The sequence below is a fragment of the Papaver somniferum genome, chromosome 5, assembly GCF_003573695.1.
Source record: "Papaver somniferum cultivar HN1 chromosome 5, ASM357369v1, whole genome shotgun sequence".
Classification (NCBI taxonomy): Eukaryota; Viridiplantae; Streptophyta; class Magnoliopsida; order Ranunculales; family Papaveraceae; genus Papaver; species Papaver somniferum.
Genome location: NC_039362.1, coordinates 4,669,909 through 4,688,609, shown reverse-complemented (window position 1 = coordinate 4,688,609; position 18,701 = coordinate 4,669,909). Strand labels below are relative to the sequence as shown.

The window sequence follows — 18,701 nt, the reverse complement described above, 5'->3', positions numbered from 1 at the left end:
AAAGACCAAATAACTTTTGGGACTTATAATCGTCTACGCCGTAGGTAAACTCCCAGAGAGCATAAGGGGAATTACATGGATTCACAAATATACATCAAAACCAAACCCATCTAAAGATAAAGCTGGTTGGCACATCAAAAGGCCAAATGCTATTTTAGCAAAAGTAGAATAAAATAAAATGCTCAGGGTACCTTCCATTTGTTTTTTGACTCCATATTTTGCTTGATACTGATCTGAAACAAATGACAAATTGAAAGAATGGAGTGTTGCGCCAAAGCCTGCGGAAGCGTTAGGTTTGCACTACTACGAGGTATCTCAATATCGCCAAGAACACAATCACATACACAAGAAGAACAAGTATTTAACGAGGTTTAATCCTGGGGTAGGAATAAGCAATTTTATATATCACCGTATAGGTTGGAATATACAAAGCCTTTAGACGAGAAGAAGAGAACTCTTACTTAGTTCTGGTGTGTTTTCTTTAGTTCTCTCTATGGATATTTATACACATCAATAGGAGTGGACACATTCCTTAACAAGGAATACTTTCCTACAAGTATAGGGTTTCCTAACTTAGCTCTAAGAAAAAACCTCTTAAGCTTCTATACTTAGGACACAAGTACTTGGTTTCCTTAACCAACTAAAGTAGAAACTCTTTAAATTAATAGCCTTGGGACCAGAAAAATTTATTAATTTAGAGAGATTATTAATTTAACGAGTTAAATTAGCTTGTGCAAGCCTAGTTGGGATCATCAAATTTTATTATTTTAAAGAGATAATTAATTTAACGAGTATTAATTTAAAGAGTTTCTACTGTAGATTTCCTAATCTAGTCCTTGACCATCCTACCAACAATTCTCCACCTCGGATCATGCATTCATGCATGAGAAGATCAATAGACAAAATCACCTCCATCTTCCAACGTCGATTGAACCATCATTGGCTGCCTACGTATCCTCAATAGGAATCAAACCCAACCGTAGTTCTCTTAAATGGCCTTGCTAGAAGACCTCCACCAGGTTCATAAGAACCTTAACCATAAAAAGGGCCTTTCACCAAACTGGAAGGATGTTGATAAATTTCAAACAATGTCGAAACTTGATCCCAGATACTACTTTAGTCAACATATCGGCTGGATTGTCTTTGATATTGATCTTCACAAGTAGAATGTCTTCTTCTTCAAGAATTTCTCTCACAAAGTGAAATCGTGCGTCTATATGTTTGGTTCTAGCATGATGCACTTGATTCTTAGCCAAATAAATTGCACTTAGACAATCACAATGCACAGGCAGTTGGTCTTGCACAACTCCTAAGTCATCTAGCAAACTTTGTGACCATATAGCCTCCTTAAATGCCTCAGTCACTGCCATATACTCCGCCTCCGTAGTTGAAAGCGCCACAGTAGACTGCAAGATTGATCTCCAACTTACTGGTGCCCCTGCTACGGTAAATACATACCCTGTAATTGAACGTCTTTTGTCCAAATCACCAGCATAGTCAGAATCCACATACCCAACACACAACTGATTATTATTTCTATCCTTCACAAACTCCAAGCCAACATTAATCGTACCATAAAGATACCTCAAAATCCATTTCACAGCATGCCAATGTCCCTTACCAGGACAATGCATATAACGGCTGACCATACTAACTGCATGTGAAATGTCAGGCCTTGTACATACCATCGTATACATCAAGCTACCAACAGCTTCAGCATATGGGACTTGGGCCATATACTTTTGCTCTTGTTCAGTAGTGGGAGACATACGAGCATTCAACTTAAAATGAGCAGCAAGGGGAGTACTTACAGATTTAGTTCCTTCGTAGACACCAAACTTATGTAACACTTTCTTCAAATATGCCTTTTGAGACAAACAAACTTTACCCTTCTCTTTTTCACGTTGAATCTCCATGCCAAGAATCTTCTTAGCTTCTCCCAGATCTTTCATCTCAAACTCAGATGACAACTTGTTCTTCAAATTATCAATCTCTTTCTTGTTATTCGATGCAATCAGCATATCATCGACATACAAGAGAAAATATATGAAAGACCCATCACGTATCTTCTTAAAGTATACACAATGGTCATAGTGACTTCTTATGTATGTTTGGCCTATCATAAACTGGTAAAATCTCTTGTACCATTGTCTTGGAGACTGTTTTAGCCTGTACAACGAGATCTTCAGTTTACATACACAATCTTCTTTTCCAGCAACCTTGAACCCACTCGGCTGAGTCACATAGATCTCCTCTTCTAGATCCCCATGTAAGAACATCGTCTTAACATCTAGCTGAACTAGGACTAAATCATATTGTGCTACCAAGGCCAACAAAATACGGATTGATGAGTGTTTTACCACCGGAGAGAACACCTCATTGTAGTCAATCCCTTCTATTTGGGCATAACCTTTTGCAATTAACCTTGCCTTGTAGCGAACTTGATTCACCGAAGATCCTTCTTTCTTAGCATATACCCACTTGCACCCTATGGACTTCTTGCCGTTCGGAAGCTTCATAAGAATCCATGTGCCATTCTTGTAAAGAGACTCCATCTCGTCCTGCATTGCACCTTCCCATTATTTACACTCTGCATTACATACAACTTCTAAATAGGAAGTAGGAGTACCATCTTCAACAACTGGTAATGCATAAGTAACGTAATCATTCATCCAACCAGGCTTCCTGGTTGATCTTCTTGGTTTGCTGGTTGCTATGGTTTCCGTGACCGTAGCTTCTGTATCTTCTACTGACTCTTGTTCCTATTCCTCAAAAGCGTCACTATCATTTGGAACTTCAGTAGATACTTCTCTTGCGGACCCAATGTCTTCAGAAGTATTCTCAACAGATACAGACTTAACTGGAATTGGTGGAGTTGCATCAATCTCCACCTGCTGCAAAGCCTCACTAGTACTGGTGCTTCTGTTATCCACCTTCCGAGAACCCCAAAACTTTACCATAGACATCTCATCAAATGTGACATCTTTACTCATGACTATCTTCTCCTCAACTGGATTCCAAATCTTGAACCCTTTTACTCCATTCTTCATACCCACAAAGATTCCTTTCACGGCACGGCTATCAAGCTTGTTTTCACTAACATGATACCACGCAGGACAACCAAAGATATGAGTTGAGTCATAATCATAAGCTGGTTTACCAAACCGTTTCTCCATAGGAGTTTTACCTTCTAATGCAGCTGATGGCAACCTATTAATGAGGAAGCACACATACGTAACTACCTCAGCCCAAAACGCCTTACCTAATCCAGCATTAGATAACATACATTGTACCTTCTCCAGCAAAGTACGATTCATGCGTTCAGCTACCCCATTATGTTGCGGTGTCTTCTTAACTGTGAAGTGCCTCTTTATCCCCTCATCCTGACATACTTGCAAGAATGGATCACTCTTGTACTCTCCACCATTGTCCGAACGTGGTACTTTGATCTTTCTGCCAGTTTGAGTCTCAGTTTCCTTTTTACACCTCACAAATAATTCTAGGACTTCATCCTTATGCCTCATTGTGTACACCCATACACTCCTATAATAGTCATCAATAAACGACACAAACCAATGTTTACCTCCCAATGATGCATTCTTGGAAGGACGCCAAACATCTGAATGAACATAGTCAAGAACTCCACTAGTATTGTGGATAGTTGTGCCAAAGCTTGTTCTTGTTTTCTTGCCCTTAACACAATGTTAACAAAATGGTAACTTGCAGGCAATAACACCTTTCAACAAGTCTTGTTGAATCAACCTATGCAACGACTTCTCACTTGGATGTGCAAGTATCATGTGTCATAGCTTTGTCTTCTCGGTAGCTACACTCTCAATGTGTTCAGAAATAGACACATCCCCTGTTGTTGTACTCCCAATCAAGTAGTACAAGTTATGATGACGTGTGCCCTTCATGATTACCATAGATCCAGAGATTACCTTTAGAACACCATTTTCAGCGACTATCTTATAGCCCTTAGCTTCTAAAATTCCGAGTGAAATCAGATTCTTCTTTATGGCAGGAACAAATCTTACCTCCTTCAGCTCTCTAACCATACCATCATGCATCTTGATACGAACACTACCAATCCCAATCACCCTGTAGGTATGATTGTTTCCCATACGTACTTCTCCATCAAGCTCTTCAAAACTTGAGAACCAGTCCCGATATGGACATATATGATACGTTTCTCCAGTATCTACTACCCATGTACCATCTGTAATAGTACAAGATGATGGTGACACAGTTAGCGAAAAATCAGAAGCAATCTGATTCTTCATTCCCTTTAGCAATGTTCACCTTGGTATTACTATTATCTCCTTCTCTTGCCTTAAGCTTGGTACAATCCTTAGCCCAATGACCAAAGTCATGGCACCAAGCACACTCATCTTTATGCAGTCGCGTTCTACTCTTAGAACGTCCTCTACCTTTACCATAACCACCATTCTTCTTTCTCCTGTCTGATAAACGACCTCTTGCAAGAAGCAAACCATTATTAGCTTCACTTGCAAGGTCTTCACGATCCATCTTCCTGAACTCCTCACTACGCAATGCTGTAGTGACCTCAGCATATGTCATCTTATCCTTGCCGTGCATTAAATCTTCAATCACGTGTTCATACTTTTCAGGAAGAGAGTTTATCAAACACAAAGATTGTTCCTCGTCGTTGATCTTCTCATCGTAGTTAACCAACTCAGCAAGATGTTTATTATATGAATCTAGGTGCTCGGTTAGGGTTGCACCTCTCTTCATGTTATATCGATACAAATTCCTTTTAAGATACATCCTATTGGCCACGTTCTTCACAAGGTATTCCTTCTCTAGCTTTTCCCAGAGATCCTTAGATGAAGTCTCGTGATGATAATTAACTCTTAATGTAGTTTCTAAACACCCTCGTATCGAAGCAAGACATAATTTATTCGTCTTTTTCCACTGCTTATCAGACATCTCAACTGGCTGATCTTCTAGAGCTTCTTCTAAGTTAAGATGAACAAGAGCATTCATTACGTCCGTTCTCTATAAACCAAAGTTATTGGTTCCTGTAAACTTTTCTACCTTGAGTTGTGATCTATGTGAATGAAGTATTTCTTCTTTTGTTTCTTTATGTTTACTTGTGGACTTCGAATGTTCTCCTAAAGGATCTTTCGAATCAACTGGTTTATCTCCGTCAACCATTGTTCTTAAACAACCAAATATATATAAAAACAGAACCCTTGAGATTAGTATTACCTCAAGCAATCTTCAGAAAAAAATACCTTCACTTGAACTTCAATTTGAGTACTCGTATCCAAGAGCGTCTCCTTGCTCGGAAGCGTTAGGTTTGCACTGCTACGAGGTATCTCAGTATCGCCAAGAACACAATCACACACACAAGAAGAACAAGTATTTAACGAGGTTTAATCCTCGGGTAGGAATAAGCAATTTTATATATCACCGTATAGGTTGGAATATACAAAGCCTTTAGACGAGAAGAAGATAACTCTTACTTAGTTCTGGTCTAGTTCTCTCTATGGCTATTTATACACATCAATAGGAGTGGAAACATTCCTTAACAAGGAATACTTTCCTACAAGTATAGGGTTTCCTAACTTAGCTCTGAGAACAAACCTCTTAAGCTTCTATACTTAGGACACAAGTACTTGGTTTCCTTAACCAACTAGATTTCCTGATCTAGTCCATGACCATCTTACCAACATGGAGTATTAAACAGATCGGTATATATAGCTTCTGAAACCTGTTAAATGGCTGGTGAAATATATGCTTCTTCCAAATATGTACCTCATAACTCAAAAGATTCTTTCACCGAATCCTGCAGCCACCATGCCCTTGGACGTTGAATGATGGGCATCAGATCACCGCCTTGTGCATCTTCGTAAAGAATGACCTTCAGTTCCTTAGGAAACTCTTGCGGATTTATCTCCTCTCTGTCTAACTAAAGTTTTGCAAGATAATCCGCAACACTATTCTGTCTCCTTTTAATGTCAATAACGGTGAAAGAGAACATATATGAATTTTCCACAATTTCCTGAATGAGAGGATACATCAGTAGTTGAAATTCCTCCTCACTACATTCAGGAATAGAATTTTTAATACATATCTTGCAAACAGTGCGGAGATTATGGTCTCTATCAGTACAGATACAACAACGGAACCTTGATTCGACGAGATCAGCAGCAAGAGATGAAGAACAATAAACCAAGACTTTATGACAAAGTCCGTACTTTATCACAAGTTCCAAACCTCTATTTATTCCTAGCAACTCATGATAAAGTGGCGCTGAAAATGGTTTTCCATGAGTATAAACTCCAGCAGAACCAATCAATGGCACACCAGAACAAAATTGCGGTCTATCTTTATCTTCAATTGTATCCAAGGATGTTTCATTTTCGTTATTTGTTTCATCGTCAGCGGAATCCACAGATATCCGATCCTCCGAATTCTGTTTCTTGGATATCCAATCATCTCATCTACGCATAACACAACTATCACAATCACATGGTGGAAAAGAATGTTCTTCTTCTGAAGATGTATATTCATCTTCGTCTTCAAAGCGTTCAGGTACCCTGGTGAATATGAATGCATCAATATTAGCATAAAAGTAAACATTCAAAAACAATCAAAATAAGGAAACACTGATAGTACCTTTGTTGCTCTTGATACTTATAAGCTCTCTGGTTGCCTCGGTGCCTTAATTTAAAGCGATGAACGAGGTATTAACCTGATGCGTTGAAAGAAACCAACATTTGGTTCTAAACCTAATATAATGATTAAATGACAATACTCAACAAGAAATCGTTAAGAAAAATATTTGATATTAACAAAGATAGGAAAATTCATTACCTGATAATCAACCAGAACTCTCGTCCTGGTTATTTTCTTCGAAAGTGAGTGTTATTCCAATCCATGAATCATCCTGTTTTTATACCTAAGGCGGAGATTTATGGGAATGAATCCATTTAGAGTATGTTTCATTTAAGGCGCATTTCATCTAAATCCTGCATTTAAAAGAGCCGAGAATATTATAGATTTGTTTCTTAATATGAACCATTAGGTGTAATTCACAAAGCAAACCTCTCTGCAATGAACCAAGGCTGATCAGGTGCACACTGTTGATGCGGACAAGTACTGGTGAAGAAGGCTTATACGAACTGGTGTGAATGGAAATGTAAAGAGAATTTTTTCCGCTACTTTATGTGTTGGAACAATTGCCAAATTATGCCTGCAAAATAATCAAACAAAAAAAAAGACAAACAAAACATTGTTATGGCTGAGTCGCGGACTAGGTCGCTGTCTTTAAGACGTTTCGCAGCTCTGCCCAAGATTGTGCAAGCATTTCTTCAATGGCGCGTCGTCCCCAGGATAAAACAGCCGAGTTCAATCTCTTACACAATCACTCTTGTTCGGTGAGAGGATGTGCAACTTCTACACTTTCATTCTTGCTCAGAATCACTCTTGTAGAAAACAAAAGATGCTCACACTTTTGTTTTCTTTCTAAAAATTCATTTTTATTTTCGTAATTCAAAAATGTAAAGAGAAAGAAAAACTCTCTCAATAGAAGAAAAAAATTTCAACGTCTCTCTAACTTCCTTTCATCAAAAAACTGATTTATAATAACCAAAGAATTAAATGAAAAGCATTAATAATATGTTAATTAGCATCATTAACCAATTCAACAAAAAACGATTATTGACATTAAGAATGAAATAAATTTATTCTTTAAAGGAAGAATAAATGTCATAATAAAATCATTTAAATGAGACACTAATTTCTTGGAAATAAATAATGTTTTTAAAACATATAATCTCAACAATCCCCCACTTATATTTTTCAAAACATTGAGCAAGAACGTATAGAGTTGTGCATAAGCAAAGGTGTCTCGCGACTTGAACCTTTACGTAGTGTTAATATGCCCTCTTAAAATCTGACCATAGAGTGAACATAATTCTTGAACTCTAGGAGATAAAAAGATTGCTTAACACACACGACTACACTAGTGTAAAGTCTAAAGCCAACGCATTACGACCCTGCGCTTGTCTCCCAGTTTAATGAATGATCTAGAGAACTGCCCTTATTCTCATAGAAAGCGGCCGCACTTTCACATAGGTGAGTTTATCAAGAGTACTCCTGAAAGTACTCCACTCTAAATAGAGATATAAACATCATTAAGAATTTAAAATTTTAAAATATAATTTTAAAATATAAAATTAAACTCAACATTTACTCACTTCAGGATGTTATGCCGTGGGATGAATTCTTCAAAAGCATGATTCTCGCATCTCCATATCATCCATGACTTCGTCTAGTCCCTTTGAACATATTTCTAGGTTGGGTATCCATCATAGATAACTCAATCTCAATGGACATCAACCTCATCCCATAAGATGTATTCACACCTTATTATCAATCCTTTCATCAAAGGATTAATGAAAACTCTTTCCAGACACTATATAATCCATTCTCATAACATCAACTCTTATAGTTGTCATTACGTTCTCAATTCTTGCAATAGCCGCGGTACTATGACATTGGATTAATATGCATGTTCCTCTATCCACGATAGAGGATTGAATCACTCCATCCCTTAAAGGATTCAACTGAAAGGATGTCCAATCAGCTTCGCAATATCCTTAAAGGATTGCGGTAACCATTTAGATAGTGTAGTTCTAGGTGTAAGGTGTGTTTGAAACACCTCATAAACTTCTCAAAAAATTTACCAATTTTCCATATTAGGATTGATAAATCTGAATATAAAACCCCCACGACGGAGGTAATATAATAAACCCCCACTACAAAAAATACTTATATAGTCAAGCACGTAGAAAAGAAACATACTGAGCTACCGTACTCATGTGTAGTGTAGTCACACACAATCTCAAAAGCATTAGCACTAAACCAAATGAGTGAAAAATAGTTTACAATCAGATTATATATATATTTCTATCTCTTTTAAAATTCTATTTTCATTGAAATGAAATAGATCCAAAGAAAAAATTTATTTTAACAACATACACCATCTTCATTCAAGTCTTTCATGTCAAACAATAAACTAAGCATGTTCTCAATTTCATTTTCATCATATAAGTTAGAATAAAAATTCAACAAATCACCTATGCATACAAAACAGAGAGTATTGTGCATTTCACTTTCATCAATTTTGAAATCATCCGAATGAATCAAGTAAACAATTTATTTCTTTTAAATTGTTTTAAAGTTGTTTTCAGAATATAAAGATAAATTATATAACTTATATTCTTTCTTTTATGGTAGAAATTACATAGTTTTCCATGCTTGGTTTACATATATTCTCATCTTTAACTTACACAAAAGTATATATTTCTACTTATGACTTTAACAATCATACATCATAGAAACAACATCAACAAAACAAGCATGTAAGTTAATTTGGTGACATGAATGCAAGTGTCAACGATTTTCTGTTTGCTTGTCTAATAACATAAAAACCTTTTTTTTTTCAAAGATTCAATTTTTCTGAAGAACAATGTTACTTCTATAAGAAGTTATTTTCCAAATTATAAGCAACAAAATATTCATGACTAAAATTTAGTCTCGCTATGTATGCTTTTCTAGGTTTATTCTTAGTGAATTACTTGTCACTTTCATTTTTCAAGTTCCTCTAATTTAAATCTAAGTTGGTAAAACATAGGGTATGGAACCCCCACTATTTTTTCACTCAAACAAGAATTTCAAAACAATATCCAAAGATCCCAAAAAATTATGAAAAGATAATAACCCAATGATCTAAACCCAAAACGTTTTGCACAAAATAGTGAATAAAAATTCAAACAATTTTTGTGAAAACTACATTGCCTAATTAACTACTCAAAAGATCATATTTGATATCAAGACAAGTTACTCCAAGCATCTTTATAAAATTCTCAAATGTTTTTCTTTTTCATCCAATATCATGGCAAGTTACGTAAGATTTCAAAGTGTACATGTTTTTATGAGTTAGGTAAGATTACATACATGTTACTCAAAAAATTCACCAAGTTTATAAGAAAATATAACATGCTCACATTCGTTACTAACTCATTGATTTCTTAAAAGCATGACAAAATCTCATATTTCAAATATTCAAAATTCAATTCATGTTATGATAAAATTGTAATATAATATTCAAACATTTTATCCATAACATATTATTTGTAGTAGTGCAATGATCAAATTCAAAAAATTTCTAATATCAATCTTGTTTATAACAAGATATGCGGAAACTGAATTCTCACTCATTTCGGAAGTATGAAATATTTAACAAGATTGTTTTACCCAAAGTAAACTTTGAGATTGTATCAAGACCGAAAATCCTAGTGATGTGAGTATATCTGACCACCACTTTCTTTCAAACAATTTGGTTCAAATATTGGACCATAACCTATCAAAACAAATATGGTGTAAACCAACATATACCAACCTCTCACTGTATCCATAATTCACATTAACTTAGCTTGAAAAGCATTGTTAATAACATTTGATATCCTTGCAATTCCGTGCAAGAATAGCAAATAAATTCATAATCAATATTATGTTCATTTCATGGTGAGAGTTGATATTCACATTAGTTTTGACTAGATTTCTAATTATTCGGTTTTTGGTTCATATAAAATTCCATCTCATAAGTTCCAAACTTACATGAGTCACATGTTTATTGTCATACACAATAATTCTCAATAACTTGTTTCCCTAAAATTTATTCTAAGATTGAACATCAATTCATTCAATTTAGAATACCATTATTTGACCACTACAATAACTACAAATAGTTCATCAAACATACCTCAATTTCTTTTAAAGCTCAATTGGTTATAACCCGTTGTCCATTCTTTGCACCAACAAAGAAATCAGCAAATCCATTGCTCCACGCATCGATTAATCTCCTGCAATTTTTTACTTCATTGGAAAATAAAAACTTTCTCAAGTAAGTGAATTTGCACCTGTCACAACCACTTACATGTGAGCATTTGAAATCAAAAATAAGTAATTTATGCACTTACATAATTACTTAAAAATCAATCAAAATATAGTACTCCAAGTTTCTCTTTAGTGTCAAACAAAGAATCAAAGTTATCTAGTTATAAATCGTACATATAATTATAACTTTCTAATAAGCATATTATCAAGCACATATGGTGCATTAGTTTGATTTCTAACAATAATCTTCCTTTTCATTACCAAAACGATAACATAAAGAAATAAAGATCCAAACATATTTTTAATGTAATTTATTACATTTCTCCAATCTCAAATATCATATCTCCTATTTTAGATAGACATACACAACGATTTTGAAATCACCACATTTCTCAATCTAAAAATCCAAATGGAAAACTTCAAATTGGGTTTCAAAGATCAGTTCCTGATCTATGAGTTTCATGTTACACTATTTCAAAATATGTACACAAATATTAGCAAAAACGGATTCAATTAGCAATAAATTTCTGCCCGGCAGAATTTTTCAGATACGTTTTTTTTTGTTGGTATTCTAAAATACTTTAAAATTACTTTTAGTTCTTCAAAAATTCTGAATTTCGGCGTGGGTTATCCTCATGATGTTTAGTATATCAAGTAAAAATTTCTAGAGCCAATTCATTTTCATGTAGGATATAAAAATTCATTTTCGTGGGTTATCATCAATAACATTTTCATATCATCCATATTATAATCCTAGTCCATCAAAATTAGACATAAAATTAACTTTAGGTACCGGGTTACCTAAGATCTCAAGCATCATGTTAATCACTAAATTAAAATTATACCGGTTATAATTCTATAAAACGAAACAAACGAAACAATGATACTTATCGCGTTTTAGCAATCGTTTTTTTCTTTTGATTTCCATGGAAGAATAAACGTCTTAAAATTGTTAGAACAATTGCCAAATTATGCCTGCAAAATAATCAAACAAAAAAAAAGATAAACAAAACATTGTTATGGCTGAGTCGCGGACTAGGTCGTTGTCTTTAAGACGTTTCGCGGCTCTGCCCAAGATTGTGCAAGCAGTTCTTCAATGGCGCGTCGTCTCCAGGATAAAACATCCGAGTTCAATCTCTTACACAATCACTCTTGCTCGGTGAGAGGATGTGCAACTTCTACACTTTCATTCTTGCTCAGAATCACACTTTTGTTTTCTTTCTAAAAATTCATTTTTATTTTCGTAATTCAAAAATGTAAAGAGAAAGAAAAACTCTCTCAATAGAAGAAAAAAATTTCAACGTCTCTCTAACTTCCTTTCATCAAAAAAATGATTTATAATAACCAAAGAATTAAATGAAATGCATTAATAATATGTTAATTAGCATCATTAACCAATTCAACAAAAAACGGTTATTGACATTAAAAATGATATAAATTTATTCATTAAAGAAAGAATAAATGTCATAATAAAATCATTTAAATGAGACACTAATTTTTTGGAAATAAATAATGTTTTTAAAACATATAATCTCAACATTATGCGAACAGCCTGTGGGCGATACAAAGCAGGTGCTGGTGTACTAACTGGCACCAATACATTCAGTTCTTCCACCGTTTTTCCATGTTTTAGCTTCTTGGAATATAGCCATACAGGTATCCGTGAAGCTATCATTCAGTTCTCCGTACATCATAGTCTAGCACTCTCAGGTTGTTGTACTTGTAATATAATACGCCGAAGATGCAGTTGTTTCGCTTTTCAGGATATTTTGAAAGGCCCTGAAGGCTAATAATGATGGCAAAGGATCTTTGATAACATTTTTTTTAAATAAATAAATAATTTTGAAAGAAGCATAGGTTGCTAACTGAGCCTGTGAAGCTCTCCTCAAACTTGTTTTTCCAGGTTTATGATAAGAAACGATTTGTTTCTTATTCACGGCAAGCAGAAACAAGCTCAAAGGATTATGATTCGAGGAACCAATAAACCAAACAATAACAATTTTCTTAATATTTTTCTGATTAATTATTAATGAATGGGAAATGACTATTTATAGGCTACATTACTTGGAAAATAAGAAAACAAACCCTAAAAACACTAATTTTAATATAAATCTTAATTCTAATAAAATACCTATTTTTCATAATAAAAACTCTTAACATATTAAATAACTAAATACTAAATTATAAACTCGTTGTTGTCGCGCTTCGCAGTGACTAGTCAAGGTGGCTTCCATAATTTCGATAGACTTGACCCGAATAACGGACCCAAAAGACCGCATATGCTCAAGTGACATACCGGAACAACATCGTTGACGTGACCGATAAGACGTGGTCTTATCATTCCACCTTCCTTAAATGGAACTTTTCCCTCAAAATCCACTATGTTTATCGATACTGGCTCCACATATGATCTTATCATTCCATCCTCCTTAAATAGGACCCTGCCCCCAAGGTCCAGTTTTGATGCACCTACAACTTTGTTTTCTTCTTCCGTGAATTCGAAAAGAACAATAACGGTATCAGAAACTTCAATAGGCTCACTTGGTTCTGGAATTGCAATAATGGAACAATCTAGTGTAGTTGCAGCAGGTTGTGATTTAATTGCTTTAGATCTTTGATGCTCCTTGAACTCATGGAATGCACATTTTCCAAAAAACACAGACTTTCTTCTAAATGTTGTTCCAAATTAGCTAGTGCTAGCGTTGGGTTATCACTTCCGAAGCGCTTCGATAAAGCAAAACAAAAATCTTTCCAAAATTCTGAAATATAATCTTTCATCCACTTATACCATTTGAGTGGACTACCAATAAGGTGTTCACAAGCCATACTCACAAAGTCTTCCGCTGAAATTTCATGAATTTCAAAAATTAATTGTGCTTGAAATAACCAACCTTCAGGATTTCTGTCATCGAATTGTTGGAATAATAATTTTTTTTGTACTTGCGTGTTGGTACATACCGGATGAAAATGTAACTGGCCGTCTCTGTATATAGTTACCAACGTGTAATGGCCTAGGACGCAACCGTTGAGATAAAAACTGGGCTTGTAGGCAATTGTTTTAAGATTATGAATTAATGGGCTGGGCTTGACATGCTATAAACTTCTGTTGGCTTTCGGGATGCTAAAGATGTACGTTTTGGGAACTTTATGGAAGGAAAGCACTATGGTAGTGCTAACAGATGATACGGGTAATTAATTACACGACAGATGGGTGTGGATATTTACGACCGAATATCAAGGGATAGTATGCTTGGCTACCTAGGGTTTCGACGGCTAATGGGAAAAGAATTATGCAGCAAACTGGATTAATTTTACCTGCCAATACGGAACCACAAAACCCCAACACGATGACGATGTGCGATTGGTTTCTTCAAAATTAGCTTCTCGAAACTCTTAACTTGGACCAGCAACGGCCAATCTTAATTGCTGCCCTACTATTTCCGCAAGCTTTTTTTTTTTTTTTTTTTCTTTTTGAGATATGATTGATGATGATAGTCGGGGAAGCTGAGATAGGAAAGAACTTGTCCGATACCAATGATAAGAAATGATTTGTTTCTTATTCACGGACAGCAGAAACAAGCTCAGAGGATTATGATTCGAGGAACCAATAAATCAAACAATAACAATTTTCTTAATACAGTAGAAACTCTATAAATTAATGCTGTCGGGACCATCAAAATTTATTAATTAAGCGAGATATTAATTGAACGAACATAACTTAAAAAATGTTGATTTAAGTGCATTATCGTCGTCGATTTTATAGAGGTCTTCTGAAAGGCTATGAATTAGGGGCGTCAATCCAGAAAAAATAAATGTGTTAGATGCAATGCATATTGCAATTTCAGCATGGACTATCGATGTTCGTACAACTACACTTGCAAACTGCATTCGTCATTACAAACTTGGATTAACAGATAACACAAGTTTAGACAATATGGATGAACAAACATACAGTGAAATCACCCAAGACTTGCAAAATTTGATCGAGAAGTTGGGCTATCAAAATCCAATGAATGTCGAAGATGTTCTAAATTATCCGGAAGAAAATGAAGTTACATAATTGTTGACTGATGAAGAAATAATCGAGAGTGTTATGGGAACTGATAAAGATGTGGAAGAAGATGATGAAAGTTCTACAATAGAACCCCTTTCACGAAACGAGGTTGTTAAAGCGACAACCACATTGAATAATTTCTTGTTGAGCTATGAGCAAACAACGCCAAAAATTCTTAGTGTGATAAGGAAAATTAGAGATGAAACTCAATATGATATTGATTTTAGCAAAAAACAGAAGACAATTAAATTATTTTTCAAAAAGTCTTCGTAAATCTTTAACGTATTGAATATATATAATGCATTATTAATTTATATTTCATATGAGGTCTACATAGGTAATCAAAAATGTATTATCTTATAACTTTAGTGAATTATTAAGTTGTCACGTTGTCCCCAATTTGGGACCGACCAAAAATATTATTTAAGAGAGTTTATTAAATAATCGAGTATTAATCAAAAAAGTTTTTATTGTATTTTTCTGATTAATTATCAATGAATGGGAAAGGCCTATTATAGATAACATTACTTGAAAAATAAGAAAACAAACCCTAACAAACACTAATTTTAATATAAATTCTAATTCTAGTAAAATACCTATTTTTCATAATAAAAACTTTTAATATATTAAATAATTAAATATTAAATTATAAACTTGTTGTTGTCGCGCTTCGCAGTGGCTAGCCAAGGTGGCTTCCATAATTTCGATAGAGTTGACCCGAATACCGGACCCAAAAGACCGCATATGCTCAAGTGACATACCGGAACAAATCGTTGACGTGACCGATAAGACGTGGTCTTATCACAGTAACTCCCTCCTCCTCAATCAAGGCCTTCCTTTGGTTGCTGCAGAAGCCCGTGGTGTTTTATTGGCAGTCCTCTTAGTTCAAAATTGAATAAGCCAACTTATATCATTGAATCTGCTGACAGCCTTAAGCAACACCCTGGAGAAAGTACATTATATGTTAGAAAGACCAAATAACTTTTGGAGTTATAATTGTTTATGTCACAGGTAAACCCTGGAAGGCCTGACAGAGCATAGGGGCTATTTACATGGTCACACAAATGTACGTTAAAACCAAACCCAGCAAAAGATAAAGCTGGTAGGCACATCAAGAGGCCAAATGCTATTTTAGCGGAAATAAAATAAAATGCTCAGAGTATCTTCCCATTTGTTTTTGACTCCATATTTTGCTTAAAAGTAGAAATTTCTTTCAAATGTTTGCAATACATCTGATATGGACCAAATTTCTATTGAGCAGACCAGTTATCAAATGAAATGACAAACTCAAAGAATGTAAAATGGCTGGTGAAATATATGCGTCTTCCGTCTTTAATGTCAATTAGTCAAACAGGATATGTACCTCATAATCCAGAAGATGCTTTGCTAATAAGCATATGCATGTGAATGATTAATCAACTAATCAAGCTGGTTTGTATCCATTACTGATTCTGCAGCCACCAGGCCCTTTCACGCTGAATGATGGGCATCAAATCACCGCCTTGTGCATCATCGTAAAGAATGGCTTTCAGTTCCTGTGGAAGCTCTCGTGGGTTTATCTCCTCATTGTTTAACTGAAGTTTTGCAAGATAATCTGCAGCTCTATTCTGTATTCTTTTAATGTCATAAACGGTAAAAGAAAACATATAGGAATTATCCACGATTTCCTGAATGAGAGGATACATCAGTAGTTGAAAATCTTCCTCACTACATTCAGGAATATAGTCTTTGGTACATATCTTGCAAACAATGTGGAATGTTGAATTATGGTATCTACCAGCACAGGTACAACGAAACCTTGATTCGGTAAGATCAGCAGCAAGATATGAGGAACAATAAACCACGACTTTTTTGACAAAGTCCATACTTTATCGCAAGCTCTAAACCTCTATTTATTCCTTGCAACTCATGATAAAGTGGTGAAACTGGTTTTCCATGAGTATAAACTCCAGCAGAACCAACCAATGGCACACCAGAGCGACTACGTACAACAACTCCATATCCTGCTTTTCTATTCTTTCTAAAGAAACCATCAGTATTTATAATCGAAATCTCATCGTCATAAGACGAACTTCCACTGGCCTGTCTTTCATCCTTACACCATGAATCCACTTCTGTACAGCCAGGTTGAAAATAGAAAGACTCTTGCTGATCTTCATTTGTTTTTTTGACATATTTACTATGATGTACATTCCAATCACTTTCATCTTCTACCAATTTGTCATTGAGAATATCTTCTTTAGAGGATTCTAAGAGGGCAATAACTTCTTCTTCTTCTTGTACTCGATTTAAACATTTTTGTGGTTCTTCCGTGTCTTCAATTGTATCCATGGATGTTTCTTTCTGGTTAAGCATTTGATAGCGGTGTTTCACTTCAAAAACTGATGGGGGGAGTTATTTGTTTCGTCGTCAGCAGAATCTACCGACATCCAATCGTCCGAGTTCCGTTCCTTCGCTATCCGATCACGCCATCTACCCATAGCACAACTACCACAATCACAGGAAAATCGTTCTTCTTCTGAAGATGAATATTCGTCATCGTCTTCAAAACATTCAGGTACCCTGGTGAATATGAATGCATCAGTATTAAACATTCAACAACCATCAAAATAAAGAAGGGAAGATTATTTAAATACCCCTCCTTTTTTTCTCTTTACAAAAATACCCGTATATTTTAAGTGGATAATGAAAATGAACTAGTATCTTTTTTGATAATGAAAATGAACTAGTATGCTTTTGACGCGTGAAAACGTCAACCCAACCTCTTCCGTAGGTTGATATGACTTTATACAATTTTGGATGTGCCAAAAACTAGATCCTAAAAACTTAAAATATACCCCTTCAGGGATATCTGTGAAGACCCCTCAAAAAAAGGGGTATTTATTCAAATTCCACACTAAAAAAACACTGGTATAATCGATATTACCTTTGTTGCTCTTGATACTTATAAGCTCTCTGATTGGTTCGGTGCCTTGGATTCCTCATAATTTAAAGCGAGGTTTTAACCTAATCTGTTGAAATAGAATGATCAACAAGGTCACAAAAAATAGTACATTGAAATCAACCTCGAAGTTAACCTCAAACATTCTGTGTTTTCATGCTGACTCTTTTCTACATTATGCCGATACAACTAAACAACTAAATATAGTTGGTGTTAATATATAACAGAAATTAAATAAGAAGAAAGATAAGAGGAGAAATCGGGTATAAAGTTCCCATTTCATTTCTTCTTATTCTCGGTTACATGGAAGTACACGGCTATTTATAGCCTATGAGTAACATTAAAATGAAACATTAAAAGGCCATGTGGGAACAAACGTGTCACATATGGATCATTATGCTTAATCCTTTAAGTTCAAGATAAACTAGCCTAAGTTTATCCCATACGCGAGATAAAGATGATGTTTGTAAAACATCTGGCTCTTTGACAAGTCAAAGGAGGTGGGTGATGTCCGAATTATTCCAACTGGACAATTATGGTGGGCCACCTATTTTACCTTGTTCACGCAATACTTCCCCTTGGACCACCATTCTAATAATATTTTCTTGTCGGAGTTTTGTCGTAAAATTCCATGGAAAAAAAAACCGAACACTTCAAACTCCAAATGATGTCGGTCTTTTCAATGAGTCTCCTCCTTTGTCGAAATTGCGTCAGAAAAACCATTAAGGAAAACCTCAGAAAAACTCTATAGATATACATCTCTTTAGGTGATGA

General features: G+C 35.0%; 1 long non-coding RNA gene across 1 annotated transcript; it reads right to left on the bottom strand.

Annotated features, from left to right (window-relative positions):
- Nucleotides 1–15,749: 15,749 nt before the first annotated feature.
- LOC113277228 lies at nt 15,750–18,184 on the bottom strand. Its single transcript, XR_003324797.1, has 3 exons — nt 17,913–18,184; nt 16,350–17,548; nt 15,750–15,929 (listed from the first exon to the last, which is right to left on the bottom strand). It is a non-coding gene; the product is annotated as an uncharacterized LOC113277228 (long non-coding RNA).
- Between the last annotated feature and the right edge of the window lie 517 nt (nt 18,185–18,701).